The 19,171-nt window shown below is 35.6% G+C and overlaps 1 long non-coding RNA gene across 1 annotated transcript; it reads left to right on the top strand.

Moving 5' to 3' along the window:
• Positions 1-1,630: 1,630 nt before the first annotated feature.
• LOC137490328 (uncharacterized) lies at positions 1,631-7,753 on the top strand. Its single transcript, XR_015497979.1, has 4 exons — positions 1,631-1,865; positions 3,383-3,444; positions 3,635-3,764; positions 7,049-7,753. It is a non-coding gene; the product is annotated as an uncharacterized LOC137490328 (long non-coding RNA).
• The last annotated feature ends 11,418 nt before the right edge of the window (positions 7,754-19,171 follow it).

The following is a 19,171-nucleotide window of genomic DNA, read 5'->3' as shown; positions in this document are numbered from 1 at the left end:
GTAAATAAGGGTGAATATAACTGAGACACCTTTGCCAGTGAGATGACCAAGGAAAACTGTCCCCATAAAACTGAATTCACTCTAATTCTTTTTTTTTTCTAAACAACTCAGCTTTCAAGATGTAACTTGTTTCTTACCAACTATGTTTTTTGTTACGTTTAGCAGACAATGTGTGACCAGAATCTCTGTTCAGCTGTGGATGCCTCAAACAGTGATATAAAATCTATGATTTATAATATACATATTTACAATGTAAAAATTTTCTCAATTATAAAAATGTATAAATATATTTTTCATTTTTTCAGTTTCCCAAAGACATGCAGTATAGATAAACTGAATAAACTAAGTTGGCTGTAGTGTATGAGTGTAAGAATGAGTGTGTGTCTGTGTTTCCCAGTGCTGGGTTGCAGCTGGAAAGGCATTGGCTGTGTAAAACATATGCAGATATAGATCGGATATGTGACAATGCAACTTTCATGTAAACAGGCAGATCAGATTTATTGAGGTTCTGAACATCATTAAACTTGCGACAATGTGGTGCTTTTCCACAGTTTAATGACGTAGAAGGAAGAGCTTGTGTTGAAATGCCGACGCAGAAAACAACATCAGAGGAAACACAGAGGAGGAAAGTGGTCAATCGCCACAATTTGCTCCCACCAGACCTGAGATATCTCTCGTACCCACACATTTCTCTGAATGGTGGAGGACATCATTAAAGCATATAAACCATAAGCGCAAGCTGCGATGATGGCCCTTTCCCCACCTCCGCCTCAAAATAATTTTAAAGTTGGGCGAACTTTGTGTTGTAACTTTTGTTTTTGTCGCTATTACTACACGCATTGCGGGCTTCACAATAACTTTGTTCTCTCCAACACCAGTGCAATAGTATCTGGATGCAGCCTTTATGATGCAAGCTGAGATTGCATTACTCAGCGATGCAATATCAGACACAATGCATTTTAATGAATCGAGTGACGTCACTGTGAGGGGTAGGGTTAGGGGTGGGGTTAGGTGATCCCATTAAAAAGCATTGGATGCAGCCCAGATTGCACTGCACCAGGTCTGCATCCAGACCCTTCTCAGTGTGGCACAGATGCTAGAACCCGCCTTTATGCATGCGCAACATCGTAAATTGTATGGCAAGTGTAAACGCATGAATTGGATATGGGTCACAGTTAAAACAATGTGTAAACAGACAGGCAAACAAATCAGATATAGGCAACGAATCGGAACTTGGCATCAAGACTTGACAGTGTAAACGAGGCCTGAGAAACATCCATACACACTCTTTCAAACTCATAAACTACAATCAATTTAGTTTCTTAATTTCAATACGTCCCTCTCATTTTTAGATACAGACCATTTAAAAACACGTGATTAAGAATGTAAACTTATGGACTTTATACAGCTGCCATACCTCCATCCCTTCAATAGTCACATTAAGCTTTCACCGGAAGTTTGTAATTGGCTGAAACACCCTGGCTGAGCAAATGGCCCATTTCCTGACATGTGCTGGGCTTTGCTCATATCTGATTGGTTGTCTTAGTCCTGTATTTGTTCCTATTGCTTGTATCTTGTCATGTGATCCTTAGTGCTTGCTATATATAGCCCTCATGTTGCCTTTGTTTGTGTTGTCATGCAGTGTTCAATTTGGTTAGCTTGTTAATTTTTTTTTATTGTTTTTTTTTTTGTTTTTTTGTTTTTTATGTAAGAAGACATCAAACAGACTACTGTTTCACATTTGCTTTAAAAGAAAATGACATGCTAATATCACACATAGTCAAAAATAATCTCACAGTTTGACATTAATAACTCGAACGAACTGCAACAAACTTGGAAAAAGTAGACCTACTCCATTTCAAAAGGTGAAGAGAAGCCTTTTTCCTACTCTGAATGAGAGAGCGTTCGAGTCATTGCTGTTTAGCTGAAATATGAATCATCATTTCTGCGAGTTGCACCTGGTGTGAACATCTGATGCTAAATAATGAGCCTGAAGCTGCCAGTCGAACAGGAAGAAACCCAGTGGCTAACACACACCTCTAGAAAAATCATGAGCTGAAAAAAATACCTGTGACGATCCGATCATCTGTTTACTTTATGTAACGTTACGTTAGCATAATTCATATTTGCATGCTGGAGTCTGACATACTGTTCCACTTTTATTATTTTACAATTTGCTCAATATTATTGCTACCATTGCGTGCCTATTTACATTTTCACTATGAAGGTGTAATTATTTGCGGTTTTGCACGTTTACAGACTGCACGTAGTAATTCCTGATCTCCGCTAGATGTCGCAATGGTCAAATAAACTGCTGCGATGGCGAGCATGGGTTACTATTCTTGGGGGAAAATGCTTATTTTGGATCACATTTGGCTTTTGCATCCTCAATCTGTTTGTCAGGTCTGATTTCATTAGACTATTTAGAGAACTTTTATTCATTTAAATACTGCGTATTGTTATTTTAAGTAAGATTTAAAAGTTGGGAGTTTCAAGGACGCCGTATACGTGAAACTTTCTTCACGTCTTTCTAGATTTTCGGGGTGTTCTGAAGCTAATTTAATCATGTATGCAGAGGCTTGCTTTACGACTATTATGACCTTCAACTAGCGTCTGGCTATTTAAATAACTCCGATTGAGGGCCGGATAATCAATTTGAGGTTACAGTGAAATGTACATTCAGCAGTAAAAGAAGCTGATACTAGGGTAAAATATATAATAACCTCTCTCTCTCTCTCTTTATTTATATATATATATATATATATATATATATATATATATATATATATATATATATATATATATATATATATATATATATATATATAAAATATATATATATATATATATATATATATATATATATATATATATATATATATATAATATATATATCTATATATATATATATATATATATATATATATATATATATATATATATATATATATATATAAATATAAATGCACCCTCACATTACCCCCACACACATTCAGAGAAAAGTCATTTTATGATAAACTTATGTGAAAGGAATGGTTCACCTAAAATTCTGTCATCAATTACTCGCCCTTGTTTAAGACCTTTATTAATTCATTTCTTCTTTTAAACACATAAGAAATTTTAAACGGAGCAAAGAAAAAAATTTTATGGTATAAAGAAAACGTATACCATGTGTTGTTTAACCACTGTACCTGATAAAAACCAGGCTGAATTTGATTGGTTTTGTCAACTCTAAACCTGCTTGGTATTCTGAGTTTGTTTAACTAGCTTCGTACAGGACACAAGATTTTTGACTGGTAACATGTTTTTCAGTTTCAGTTACAATTTTTTAATTAGATTTACAATAATATTTAAACTTTAACCCTTTTTGTCTCCCTGCTAGGTTGATTGAACTGAGGATCTGTCTTTTCCTTTTCTTCTTTAGATGTGAAAAATCATCCCTTGGTAACGTTGCCACCTTGTGTACAAACTGATTAGTGCTGAATTAATCCATGATGCCTGTGTGACTGTAATGCTGAAGATGTCTTCTGATAGTTTAAATATATCAATTTACACACACAAAAAAACTGAAAACAAAACCAAATCAGCCTCCAGACCTGGTCCTCTCTCATTTCTCCCCTTTTTATGATTCCAGAGTTCCTTCGTAAGACTTGGGACCAGTAGCCTCGCTCTGCTCTCATGGCCTTCGGCCCCACTGACCAGTGCATATTTTTTATGCCCTCTGGCTGGATGAAGATGATTGGGAGGACAAATTTGCCTAAAAGGTATAGTATGGCTTTTCTTCTTTTACAACAGAAAATGGCTCTGTAAGAGTTCCATGTGACTTGTGCATGATACTCCAATTTGCCTCAAGTTAAATTAAAGCTTTTTATTGCTTCTTCTTAAATTTAATTATGATCTGTATGTTCAAATATGGTTTCTTAGTGTTCGGTTGCAGCTGAAAGGGCATCAGCTGCGTAAAACATGTGCTGGATAAGTTGGCGGTTCATTTCATTGTGGCGATCCCTGATTAATAAAGGGACTAAGCCAAAAAGAAAATGAAGGAATGAATGTTTGAACATGGACACAGTTAAGATTTGCACTTCAACATTTTCAAGGAATATCCCACGTAAAGCAATCGTATATGCTGTAATTAGAGAAAGAACTTTACTTGTGCTTTAACCTATAAAGTCTTATTCCCCAGATAGAATATCTGCAGTGGCCCACAAACCATGTGGAATGATGGTATTTGATGGTTTGCCTGTGTTTGACAGATCTGGGCAACAAGCAAGCCATGTCAATGTCAAATGTAAGCCAGGACCACATCAATAATGACCAAAACTGACTCGAATCTGGGACTCAAAATGAGCTCTAATCCAATTTTCCATTTCCTCATCTGGCCAAAATGCTGCATAATTCTTATTGATAAACTTGTCATGTTAAACCAAACTTCATTCTTATCTGTGTCACAGGTAAATGAGTTTGTTTTGTTCTTGATTGAAAGTTGTCAGAATAGTCTAGCTCTACTAGAAGTACGGCTGGTTGTTATACATATTAAAACTAGCCCCTTCAGGTTTTAATACAAGTATTTTTCAGCAAAATTTGTAGAGATTGTTCTAATTAAAACATAAAAGTAATGTTATACTTACTCCCAGGGCTGTTTTATATTGACGTTGATATTTAGCCGCACCATTTTTGGTGTTTAATAACATCTAATTTTTATGAGGTGGGTCGTTAGCCCAATGCTCAAACCCCAACCTGGAGGACCAGGACATACACACACATACACTACGGACATTTTAATCACCCAATTCACCTATAGTGCATGTCTTTGGACTTGTAGGGGAAACCAGAGCACCTGGAGGAAACCCACACAAACACAGAGAACAAGCAAACTCCACACAGAAATGCCAACTGACCCAGCCGTGGCTCAAAATAGCAACCTTCTTGCTGTGAGGCGGCAGAGCTACCCTGCACAATTACCCAAAAAGTAACTGTTATATTGTTAGCATGCGTTAAAGTTAGCTTGTTGTCAGTTTGCTCGTCATTGTATTAAATCATGTTTGGCTCCCCTAAAATAAAAATAAAGAGGTTTGATGATACAACTAAGCATTTAAATAACATTTTGTATGACATATTTTGTGAGTGACAGCTCCTGTTTTTATGCAAATATCTATTTATTTTTTTGTCCATGGAAATGGATTATTGAAATGAATATGTATTATCTTAATTATTAATAATAATATTAATATTATGTATATTCAGACCTTAATAATGCCTCATACTTGAAAGATGAGGTCACTTTGTTCCTAATAATATCACAAAAAAACTTGACCTTAATTCTGTGTTATTTGTTTAGCACACAAGTTTTCCACATTAGGGAGCCACAAAGGAGTGCTGTATAATAAATTATTATTATATTAATTATATTTTTATTACTAAGAATTGCAAGTTATTTTTATCTATTATTATTTTTTTCTTTTCAATTGTTAGTATTAGGGTCCCTCACAGGTGGATGATTTAATATAGGGGTCCACGTTATCCAAGAGATTGAAAACTCCTGGTTTAGTACATTAAGAGAAGATACTGAATGACAAACTGCTCATGCTAACTGTGCTTGTCAACGCATTGGAAGGTTTGCAGCACTGTTGCTATAATTAGTATTTACCATCTCATACACTGTGTTATGCAGTGTTCCACCAGGACTGCACTGTGAACACACACACACACACACACAAACTGAAACTCCAGCCTGTTGGTTCAGGGTAAAATTTCCCCAGTCACTCTAGGAGGAACATGACATGCAAAAACAGTCATGCATATGCACACATGCATAAGCTATACAAACACACTAAATAACACATGCAGTTATATGAAACACTTCAAGAAATGTTTAGAGGTGATTTATGAGAACTGTTGACAAGCCCATTTGTCATGCCCATGCTCATTCATTCCATGATCAGATCTCGACTGAATACATCACATCTAATGAAATATTAGACCTTCGTTATTACATACACACACTCATGCATACATTGTTAAAGGTCAAAGCCGGCAGTAAAGATCTCTCATTTCCTTCACATGCTCTTTGAAAAGCCACCACCCCCTAGACACTCAAATCCCTGCATGAAATCAGTTGCAGATGGAAACACACCCATCTCCTGTCCACCAATCACTGCAGAGGCGGGCAAAAGCTCCGCCTCTAGTTGTAGAGGACTGAAGGGTAAAAGAGTGCATGCAGAGATGAAACAGCTCCTCTGTGCTGTAAATATGACAAGCATGACAGTCATAATAAACATGCGCACCTATACACACATGACAGGGATTGACGGTAAGCTTGGATGAGGCGGCCCGCATGTTGCTTTCAAAAAAACTACTCAAAGAATGTAAGGTAGACGAAACTGAATAAATATATAAAGGATTTTTTTTTTTTTGGATGTTTAAGCGATTAAAATTTTAATTTAAATTTTTTACATTTTAATTTTAATTGTTATGCAAAAAGAAATGCTCAAAAAGCCTGTTTAAGAGTCATTTATTTTGGGTTTTTAGACTGATGCAAAGAAATAAGACATTAAATCTTTTGACATTTAGTTTTTTTATGATTGTTAGCTGTTATTAATGTTGATTCAGAATTTAAAAAAAATTAAAACAGCTCATTGTGAGATAATGTTTAATGTAAGATAAAAAATTCTGATATTATATTGAGTTGCAATTGTGATGCACAAAGATCAAGGTCCATAATAATGTCATGATAATTAGAAATGCAAATATAAAATTTTGCATTACAGACATTTTAAGAACCAATTAATATAAGGATAAACACTTTTACTAACAATTTCTAAAAATATCAAACACTTCCCAAAAGACATATTTTGACTGGCATCTACGCTTATTTTTTTATAATTGTTTTATATATATATATATATATATATATATATATATATATATATATATATATATATATATATATATATATATATATATATATATATATATATATGTGTGTGTGTTTGTGTGTATGTATATATACACGTTTTATATATGCGTTTTTTTTTTTTCTTTTCCCTAGGTCTCCATGATCCTGGATACTAAGCAGATGCTGTGGCAGTCATGGAAGAGTGGTGAGCATGAGACTGACTCCTAAAAGAACCAAGAGGCAGACGAGTCTCTGCATTGTTCACGTGGGTCAGCCTGAGCATTTGCTGGTGACCTACCTGCAGCTCCTTCATGAAGAACGTCCAACATTTTCCAGCCTCCGTTAACTAGGAATGGTCGTGCCCAACTGAGTCTGGTTTCTCTTAAGGTTTTTTTTTTTTCCTCTATTTTCATCTATTAGTGAAGTTTGTTCCTCACCACTAGCTTGTTTGGTTTCTTACTTGTGGAGCCATGCATCGATGGATTTGCTCTTCAATGTTTGGATTTTCTGCAGTGAGAAATTAAACCACACTGAACTGAATTCAAATCAAATCAAAAAAAAAAAAAACTGGACCAACCCAACTTTAATTTACTAGAACTTCTCATCTACATTGTTAAAGCGCTATAGAAATAAAGATGAATTAAATTTAAATGAAACCTTTGTATAAAATATATATATTCTTTATCAAATGTTTATGATGTTTTAAATTTAATGATCAACATGGCTTTTCCATGTCTATCAATCAAATTTTTAAAATTATTTTCACTATAAAATTTTAGTTCTTCAAAAATAAAACAAAAATTAAATATTAGATCATTTATAACTCATTTAAATGTTTGATGGCTTATGAATCTCTTTAAGTCATCTTAAAAGTCCCTGGTTGAGAACCATAGATATATATACACTAGATATCGCATACGGACCTTGAGCATTCGTTAATAGCACCGCCATATTTGTACAGTGCTCCCACGACAAATGTCATTCAACTGCACTAGTCAAGACTAAAGCCAATCTGAAGATTCTAGACTTTTGCGTATGGGTGTAGGAATGAGAAAACAAAACATAAAGGCATAACATTTCATAGGTAAGATTTAGTTTTTTATAATTTTTTTGTTACGAACATACAGTCACTTACTGCATTGACCATAAGGCAAAGTAGTACCAACTTACACTAAATACTAAGCTTATGCTAGTTTTGATTAATAAAATCAGCAAATAAAATATGACAACAAGATGCTTTGGTACCAGAAATCTTTATTTCTTGTATTATTGTCGGTTAAGTCAAGTAATGGCCAGTTTTTGAAGTAACTTATAAAGATGCCTGATAACATAAAAATGCCTTAGCCTCAATGTGTATACTCTCCACCCTAAATTATTAAATATTACAAATTTTATACAATTTAGATCAGAAAGGTGGATAAGTACATTGAGACACAGGGATGTATTAGAATCAGAAGTGAAAGCAGGAGAGGGGGGGTGTGTTTTGAGACATGGATTAGATAAAAAAAATTGCAGTCAATAATGTAATCGTATTCATTTAGGTAATATATTTGGACTACTTTTGGATTATCTTTAGATTACTTTTAACCTAACTTGCTTATTTTTTATTAACAATATGGACCTTTTTTGAAAGATGTTTTAATAGTGAAAGAAGAATAAGTGAAATTAATCTTTATGAATGATTTACTGTTTTTTTATTTAACGTTTATTGAACAAATTATTCAATAAATGTTGATAAATCATTCATAATAGATCAATTTTCCCTTGTTTTCCTTTATCTATTAAAATACTATACAATACAATAACAGTAATCTAATTATGCTTTCCAGATTACATGTAATCAGTTACTACTCACTGCTGTCTATTTCTTTTGCATATAAAAAAAAGAAAACAAGATTTTTCCGTGTGTCTGATAGGCACTCTTCATGTCAGATTTTGATAAAAAAAAAAATTCCATTAGTATTAACTGTGATCTGAATTCAGTAATACGTGTTGATGGTTACTTGGCATTGACAAATGCTGGTGATATTTTTTTCTAGCACAAGAGTACATAAAATCCTCAGGGGCCCTAGCATTGTTTGATTTGGTGGAAAATATGTGTGCTATTGAATTAGAAGTTTAAATCAGATGTGTTATAGTGCATTCTGTACTATCTAGAGCTTGTCACATGCTTCTCACTCCACACGCCTCCCCCTAGTAACGGAAAAAGTGCACAGCTTCTCTGCATGTCTCTGGTCAGTGTCATGGTGACAGTTTGTGATCCTGTAGACGGTTATCTAAATCCACGACTCTCAAACTCGTATTGCACTTGATATTTCTGTTGTGCTGAAGGTCTTGTGATCCAGGGGTGGAGAGTTCATTTGTATTCAGTGGAAGTGTGACCTAATCTAAAAATGGCCACAATGTTCTACATTTTATGGCTTTGGACAAGAGCTCTAAAGCCCAACCACAATTCATGAGGTCTTAAACTTAAAGTATATGATGATTTTTCAAGCATACAAAAGGGTAAGCATCTTATTCTGTAGTGATTTTGAGGAACTGGGCCCTCATTTATAAAACTTCGAACATAGAAACCTTCCTGAAAGTGAGAGTACACCAGAAAACATTTTTATTCATGTATTAAGGATTATGGCTCTTATGCTGATCTAAAGTTGATCAATTAAACCAACGTTTAGGTTAAATACTGTACTTTTACTTAAGGGCATCACACACCGGATGCGCTGCGACACATCGCGCACATGACAGTTGAAAGTATTTTAAATGATACTAATGGGACCAGACTTAAACCTTGTCGTTGTTGTCAACTCCTCTCTGCGTCTCAAATTCGCTGACTTACACAACGAGCTAACTGGACAAACTGGTTGGGCCGGGAAAGCCCTCCACATGGAGATAAGTGGTCAGCTGGTAAGCGCAAAAAGAAACGGCGTCATACCGCCCCAACCCCGTAGCATTCGTTAAAAAAAATGAAATGGAGCCATACGTACCTCCGGCTACATAATTCACGGTTTGTAGAAACGTACACAAGACTACATATTCAGAATGAGCCTGTGTTGGTCACAACCTCTGTGTGGTAAGTGGCATATGCACTTTCCATTTCTATATTGTGTGTACTCTATGTTTATAAATGAGACCACTACTCTGAAAAATGTGCAAATGATTTGCTTCAAACCAATTTAGTCTTGCAAACACATATCATACTGACGCATGATTTCAACAAACAAGGCATCATTAGGATACTATTCTTAAGTTAAGTTTCAATGGTTCACCACTATGATTGTAAAGCAAATGTCCTCATATGCATGATTACTGTAGATTTTAATAAGGCAGGCTGGGCTTTTCCTTCACATTTAAAGGGTTGGTTCACATAAAAATGTAAATTCTGTCAGCAATTATTCACCCTCATGCCAGTCAAATTCTCTGATACCCTCGTTTGTCTTCGAAACACAAATTAAGAATTTTGTTTTAGATGAAATCTGAGAACTCACTCATCCACAATAAATAGGTTTGATCCAGAGATAAAAAGGAACCAAAAATATTGTCAAAATATTTAATGTGATGCTGGAATAAGTTTAATCATGTGAAGCTCCAAAAAAACAAACAAAAAAAAAGAGAAATGGCATTGTTCACCTTTGTCTCAAGCATCCCAGCAGGCACACAACATCATAAAAGTTTAATTTTATTATAGATTTAGGTCATAATGTCGGGTGACCAAAATTCAATGTCTAGCCAGTGTCGAAGGACAACATTTATTTGATGTCCAATAATGACATAAAATGACGTTGATATTAGGTTGTGTTTGAAAGTGACCAACATTGAGCCAACATCATAAACGTCTAATTAACATCAAATACTGACATTTATTTGTCAGATATGGCAACCAAAATCCAACATCTAATAGAGGTCATAGTGGTTAACGTCCACACAACATCAAGCTGTAACATCATTAGCCATTTGTTACAATCACCAGTGATTTAATCCTGGCAGATCACTGGTAAAAACACAGATCGCTAAAGAACTACAAGTACACCGTTACATGAACTACAGATCCAGTCATTCACCACACATTCACACCAGTTCCGGTTATCTGCTGATTACCAACACACACAGCTGAAGCTGTTTAAAACTGATTACATGGACATTAAAAGCAGCACAGACACACACTAGTTGTGAGTCTTGTTTAACTGTAGTGAACTAAACGAGCCGTTTTCCTTGCCTTGGCTTGCCTTGACGGTTTTGACCCTCGCTTTGTTTTTTTTGTTTACTGTTTATTCCTGTCTGCTGCCTGCCTTTGACCATTCGCATAATACATTGACCATTTACTGACCATGACTCTGAAATGCCTGTATACATCTGCTTGTTCCATTGTTTGCCTGACCATTCTCATAATAAATCCTGAATTTGGATTCCTACTCTGTTGTCAGCAACCCATCACATTACAACTCTGATATTTTTTTTTTTTAAGGTTGCATTAAAAAGTGACCAAAATCCAACAGTGATGTTGGACACTGACAGTGGTCCGATGTTAGGCTCTGACATCAACTCGATTTTCCAACACAGGCGCTTTCTGAAAATGTATTCCTGTTTACGTTTCAGGAGACCGCAAATTATGTAGCCAGAGGTACGTATGGCTGCATAAAATTTTTTAAACGAATGCTAAGGGGCAGTATGAAGCCATTCTGTTTCGCTCTTACCAGCTGACTGCTTACAGGCTTTCCTGCAGTAACCAGTTTGTTCAGTTAGCTCGTCATGTATGTCGGCGGACTTGAGATGCTGAGAGGAGTTGACCATGCCCACGAGGTTTGATTCTGGTAAAGAACTGTTCCAGAAAGCAGATGAGACAAAAATCTGCAGTGCAACAAGCAAGTATTGTATTGCTTGTAGTACATGTAACTTTAGCAAATTTTATTCCCACATGGAGCCATGGGAAAGCATTTTTGAATGAAAGTGAAGCAACAGAACTAATAATAGGCTACATGACAATAGCTGCATTGTCAATTGCACAAAAACTTAAATAGTAAACTGACAATTCACCTAATAAAACATGCCAAATCGCAAACAGGTTTTTACATTGAAATGAGGTTGTTTAAAATTTCAGAAAAGTCTGTAATGGAAACCAGGCTAGTGGCGACTTGGCAGATGTAGCGTGTGTAAATCTTTTATTTATTCTACATTCATACTTTGTAGAACATTGTGTGAGGGGATTAAAAAATATCTGCAAATCTAGTTTAATTGCTACTAAGAAATTTGATTGCATTAGGAATAACCTTTAATTAAGGATTAAACTTTATTTTAAATGTTGAATGCCTGTGAGCTCTTGAATGAAGTTTATTTTAAAAGTTTGTATTTTCAATTGTGTGCCCAAACCATACACAAAATCATACCACACTTTACAATAAGGTTTTATTAGTTAATGTATTTAATAAGATTAATTAATTTCGGAAATAATTTGTAAAGCATTTATTAATCAAAGTTCAACATTAAGTAATACATTATTTGCATCTAAATTTATGCTTGTTACCATTAGTTAATGGACCGTAAAATAGCATGAGCTAACAATGAACAATTGCATTTTCTTTGAATAACATAAACAAATATTGTAATAAATGTATTGCTCATTGTTTGTTAAAGTTAGTAAATGCATAATCTAACACAACCTTTAAAGTGATACCTTAAAAACATACCACGTTCTATAATGTTTCTTAAGAAAACAAAATAAAATCACATGAAAATCAATCACTTATACAAGCAGAGTTAAACAGGCTGTTTTATGAATTTTGCTGCATGTTTGTCATTTAACAAATTCTGGAAATGATGCTTTGGTCAGCAGAAGGGATATTAGAACATGCTAATGCAAGTTTAACCATCCCAAATTAAACTGGAGAGTCATCCACCTTTTTAATGGCTGTAGCTGTTTCCAGTGCTAATCATATTATTCTGTTCTCTGCTGATTTAAATATTTAGCTTGTACACGTAAAAATAGGCTTCTGTGGATCATTAATAGCATAGAAACATGAGAAGATAGAGCAGGATAGATGTTTTGAAAGGGGCTTGCGAATAATAGTAGTAGAAAAGAGGCCTGTGGGCTAGTTTGCTTGTGTTGTGGGATTATGGGTTAAAGTTCCCATATCTGATCTGTTCAAACAGAGACGGGTCATTCAGCATCTGCAGTAGTGAAAAAAATTACAGATAAGGGAGAGAATTTGTGCAGAAACACTGATTTGTGTTTTGGAAAAAATATAAGATAAAAAATGTTAAATTCCTAAAATCAAAATAAAGGAATAAGTCAATATAATAATTTTACTGAGCTCCAAGACAACACTAGATATACTGACTTCATTTTATTTAAATTCTTTATTTATTTCCTGGATTTTACATGGTAATATTGACAGGACAAGTAAATATGCCTACACTTTAAAGCTGCTATGTGTATTAGCTAAATATTACTAAACTGGAAAAAACTGTTTATTAAAACTTGATTTTTCCCCCCAAAATATTCATTTAAAAAATTGTTAAAACTTCAAAAGATTTTCTGTTGTCAACATTCAAGATTTCTTGCTCCTCTGTTCTTCCAGTCTCTTTCACATATGACTGACAGGGATTTTCTAGACACTTTTATATCAGGCTTAAATTAGGACTCTGGACTGACCATTTCACTGTTTCATCATTTTCAGCTTAAAGGGCCATGAAACCCCCTCGTTTCAACAGGGTGTTTTCACACCTCTACTTTGGAAAAAGTCAGAAAAGTGGGCGTGTCCAGCTCTGTTTAGGGGGAGTGTCGGAGGAAGAAAAGTGGGATGTGTGGGAGTGTCTATTTGGGCACGCGCAAGTTTCAGAGTCAAAGTACACACACAAACACACAGGAGAAAGTGATGGTGTTTAACCTACATGGACATGTGTAGTCGAATTATTTGCCAAATTATTAAATGTTGGACTTTAACTGCAGTTTGGCTCTTTCATTCAGGGAATTCATTTATGCCCCTCGCGACAAACGAGATATTTGATTCGAGGAACTGCTCTAAGCGTGTATTTTTCATGCAATGTTTGATACTGCACGGCGAATGAGAGAAAAAAAACCTCCGCATTTCCCGGAAACTTAGATGCACACGACAGGTAGCGTCAGAAAGTCGCGTGTGTTATTCCGGTCACAAAATGCTGTAAAAACCCTACACGAGGTTAAAGTTGTGGTGCTAACATGTTTACACTCGGTGCAATAGTTTGTTCGATACGAACAAACTGAATAAACAAAGAGCACTGCTCGCTCACTTACCAAATCTGTAGAGACAGGACAATCACCAGCAACTAGAGCCGCGTCTTTATGAAGAGAATACTACAAGCGAATCTGGATCTCAGCGTTTGCAGATGAGAACAGCTCTCAGGTAAACAATGTTCCTCCTTAGACACTCAAGTTATTGTTGTCGAGCGTCGCGTACACTGTTAATCCACACGTGACTCCAGATGAGCTCTCACAGAGAGAAAATGAAAACGAAACTTAACTGTAGCAAACTATAAAAGCAACACTTCACACTTGTTTTGCCAATACAACGTGGTGTGTCTGTCGTGACAGTAATGAATATTAATTGAAGTTGCACAATAGAGCGCGCTGATTGGTGTGAACCAAGCCTTACTCATGCATTAATGCATCACACTGTAAGACGTAATAAGACACTCTGGCACAGACGCCCAGTCTGCACGCTGGAATACAACGCTATTATGTCATGGCCGTGACGCAGCTTCAAAAATTCGTTTCAAACCGGAAGTACGAATTTGCTTGAAATAACGCAAAAACAACCAATTTACACTTTTTTGTGAAATATAGGTGTCCTAATAGTGTTTTTAGCAGTGTGGGACACATATACAACTGTCAACAGCTCAAAAAATGTGTTTTGGTGTTTCGTGACCCTTTAAGGAACTGCTTCGACTAATTTAGCTGTTAATGTATGGGGCTTATTTTCCTGGAAATTGCTCACTGATTGGGCAATGAACAAAGAAAAGGAAAAAGCAGCCAAAAGCTGCCAAAGCAGCTTCTGCTAAATATTTGCATTTACATTACTAGGTTTCTATATAAGAGGCTAAACTCCTGCTGGAGAAAACATCGCCCAACCATAACACTTCTTCCGACACCTTTTACTAACTTCTCACACTATAGGTTCATCCAGTTTTTATCCAGTTTGTTGATAAACATGTTTTCCATCAGACCTAAAAACTTTAAACTTGCTTTCAACACTAAAGTGAACTTTGGACAAGTTATTTGTCCACAACCTGCTCTCAGGGGATTTTAGGCATTTTTGAAACTTGCAAAACTGTGTGAAAACTGGAAAACTGGTTGCCCAATTTGATAGGGTTTGTCAAATAATTACCAAATTTACCAGCAGGTGCAGATTAACACCAATGGGAGGGTCTGAAGTTGTGGTTTAATAATAATTGTTGTTCTTTTAAAAAAGATTTGATCTTTGCTGTGCATTGGGAGAAAACCAAATTACCAAACACCTATAAACCTATGGAAATCACTGGAACAATTTGCCAGAACAACATTATGTGAATTTACCTTTATTTACCTTTGCCAGATGTGTAAACAAAAGGTTTTCACTGTTCTGTTGGACATTTTTGTTCTGACTCTCAACAGCATCCCTTTCAATCTTCAAATAACTAACATTCACCCAGATTAATTGGTGATTTAGACAGAAACAAGACAATGCATGGAGTCAAATAAGGGGACACATTGTAGCATTCCTGTAGTAGATGAAATCTAAGCTTTTAACGATGGCACTGAAAGGTTTGTTTACCTATGATAAAGCTGTGCCCATGAACTTTGAACCCTGGAAGATGATGATGAAAGCAGGATATAGTATCTGTTTAGAAAAGCGAGAGTGCAAGAATCGTATATGTATATACATCGAATGCTATTATTGAACTACAGTTGTAAGGGTGGTATTGGTAGTCGTTTCACCTTTGATTCGAACTGATATAGTGCATAGACCATGTTAGCTATAATGTTTTTATATTTTCAATGTCAGCAGTGCATGATCAGTTATCTGACAGATTCCACTTGATGTATTGATGTCCACACCTGTTTAAAGTTAAAATGCTTGACTAGGGAGTTTCCTGGGGTTTTTCCATCACTCCTGTCGCATTTTTCAGAAGCTCAAAAATTTAATGAAAATATAGATTGTCAACAAACACTCGCAGCTTAATGTTGTTAGGTCAAATGCTCTCTTTAAGAATGTTTTATGAAAACTGATCTCAGGGTGTGATATACGGGAACACGTCAGGAGACTTCTATGGACATATAGATTCCTGTAACAAATCTTGACCCTTACTGTTTAACATATATAAACTAAAGTCACACCCATTACACAAAGGCGACTTTTGTAAACTGCAGGACTGTGGAATGTTTACACAAATGTTCACAAAGCACATTTTGGATATTTGTGGCAGGAACTAATTCAGTTCCTGCCCGACTTGAACTCTAAACTAGACCGTAATGCGCAAAGTAATTTGGAGTAACTGGATTTGTTGTCACAAGTGATTAATGTGTTTTCTTGTTTATATATGTTGATTCTGCAAAGAGCTTCATTGGTCAAAGACTCTGTGGTCACAATCTGTGTTTGCATGTTTGTGTACTCTTGAAATATTCGTGAAGCAGAACAAGTGGTTTGCAAGACTTATTTCAACATTCCTCTTTCGTCTCAATGTTCTTTCATATGTCAGTCTCTGATTGAGTATGAATGAATTTGCTCTCATTACTGCTGTGACGAAGCTCATGCTTATTAACAAAAGACACTAATTAATCTCTGCTGGTACAGCAGAGCAATTTCACATGCAGTCAACTGGAAATGAAAGAAAGGGAGACAGCAGAATATTGGGGAACACAAAGAAGCTCTTGGATATTCAATCTATCCTAACATCCCTCCAACATTAGGTTATCAAGGAATGGATGTACTAAGATATTGTATTTAACTTAAAATACAATTCAAAAGGCACCTATTTTCGTAATTTTTCAAGATCTAGATGAACCATTTGAGTCTCCAGAAGGTGTTTGTGAAGTTTCAGCTTTAAAACCTATTAAATTACATTTTATACCTTTCAGAAGATTTTTTTTTTTGCTCTGAACACAATAGCTGTTTTTGTTGCCTGTGCCTTTAATGCTAGTTCTCCCCACCCACTGTTCCCATGTGCCTATCAGAGTGTGCCTCAAACTCCACCTCGGCTGCATCAGATAAACAACACAGTGACAGACATGATGGAAGCAGATCTCATGTAACGTTTGTGAGAAATACTACAGTAAGAACTTTCCCAATGATTATTTTATGTATTTGTTGTGGATTTAATGAGTCGATGAGAATTATGAATCACACACAATGCCAATACAAAGTTCATGCACACAGACTCAAACACACAAAGCGCATGGATGTTAATATCATCGGCTGTATGGATATTAGTTATGCTAATGTACAAATGTCCACAAATCAGGATTGAAGAATCTTCTTTTATAATTGTACTGGCATGTCTTGTATTGACATGGATGTCAATCAATTTGGGGGAGGAAACCTACATCACAGCAGGCCTCAAAATGGGAGGCATCTGGGTTTCACCAGCTAATTGTAAGTTCCTTCTTAAACTGGAATGTAAAGTCCACTCTAGGGGCTTAATAACTAGCTAGTAACTAGCTGTAACTAAATTTGGACTCACTACGGTTGCACATGTTCAGAAAACCTTAGTTAGTAGGTTAAAGCCTTTAAATCATTAAACTTTTTTTAAAATTTGCCAACTAATGCATCTATATATCTGTCCTATAAAATGAAATTATAAATCACATTTTAATAGCACATTAAATTACAGACATAATAACAGACGACAAAAATATTTAGTAGTGCATAAGTAGGTTGTAACGTAGAATACCTTTAAGTCACAACTAGGCTACATTTTACCTTATGCACTGCTGGTGCAACCAACCAGCCTAGGGAACAGGAAATAAAAAAACAAAAGAGAGACTTATTGGCTGCGTCCGAAACAGCATACTGGAGTGCGCATCCCATGCACGCTGTGCTATGATCCCATGATGCCTCGCAAGCGAATTCATGAATAGGAGTAAAGCGACGTGATTGACGCAGGTAGGTTACGTGACCATGACAAAATGGCGGATGTAGTACGTCCTAACTCCATTCATGCTTTTTCGACTCATACTGTATAGAACGTACTTTTCTAAAGGCTGAGTAGTTTGTTTAAATTCAAATGCAGTACCTACTGAGTAGTAGGCGGTTTCGGACGCAGCCAATGTCTTTATATTACCCCAATATGACTGTGGACACACTATACCTACACACTGTTCTGTCAAAACAACTTACAAAAGATGATTTTCATCAACGGTGCCCTTTAAGGTTGTGGTCACATTAATGGTTCTATCGGCTTGTTTGGTCCACTCCATACTGAAAAAGAAAGTGAAACACCTGGCCCTGGTTTCACTTACAGTGTTCACATTGCCAGTTGTAAAACAAACCAAACTTACTTTATAATCCAAACTGTAGTGTGTACTGGGCTAAAAAGTTGTTGGTTTTACATACATTTGATTGAATCTATCAAATGAGAGCTCATGAAATGCTTAAAAAGTGTGTAAAAAAATCGAAACAGTGGCTGAAATTCCTTAATCCATTCCCATAAACAAAAAGGTATGGTCCTGTATAATACAGATTGTTTGATGTTCCCATTTTAAGTTAATTTAAAAGTAGAGGGGCACTGCTAAGCGGGGGTAAATACCCCCCCCCCCCCACCCCAAGAGATCTGCTTTATTAGTAATACAAATCCTCGCAAGGGGCCCAAACTCCTCAAATATATACTTTTTTATATAGGGTATTCCTCTTTTAAGCTATGTCTGCTTGTTTGGTATGCACCAGGATTGCAGCATTTACAACAAATAAACTAAACACAAAAGTTGTTTAATTAATCTGCCAATTTGTACTTATCTTAAGGTCCAAGCTTGAGTTAAAGTAATAGAGGTAACTAACAAAGTATCCACAAATAAATGCACTTAAGTATTTTCCATAGTGTATGTCATACTTTAACAATGTTTAAATATTTTAGGCTACTCAAAATCAATACCAAACCATCTTTAACTCGTTAAAGACAATTAAAAGTTCCTTATAACTTTACTAAATCATGCCTTTCCACGTTATCATTAAATCATATTATAAGTAATAAATAGCTTCAGCTTCAAAGGGTCCCGGTGAGATTATAACATCACGGTCAAAGTTATAACTCCTAAATGTCCTTGTAACTGGA

Source organism: Danio rerio, chromosome 8 (assembly GCF_052040795.2).
Source record: "Danio rerio strain M-AB ecotype USA chromosome 8, GRCz13ab, whole genome shotgun sequence".
NCBI lineage: Eukaryota > Metazoa > Chordata > Actinopteri > Cypriniformes > Danionidae > Danio > Danio rerio.
The sequence above is the reverse complement of the archived record's forward strand: the minus strand, read 5'-3'. Positions and strand labels throughout refer to the sequence as shown.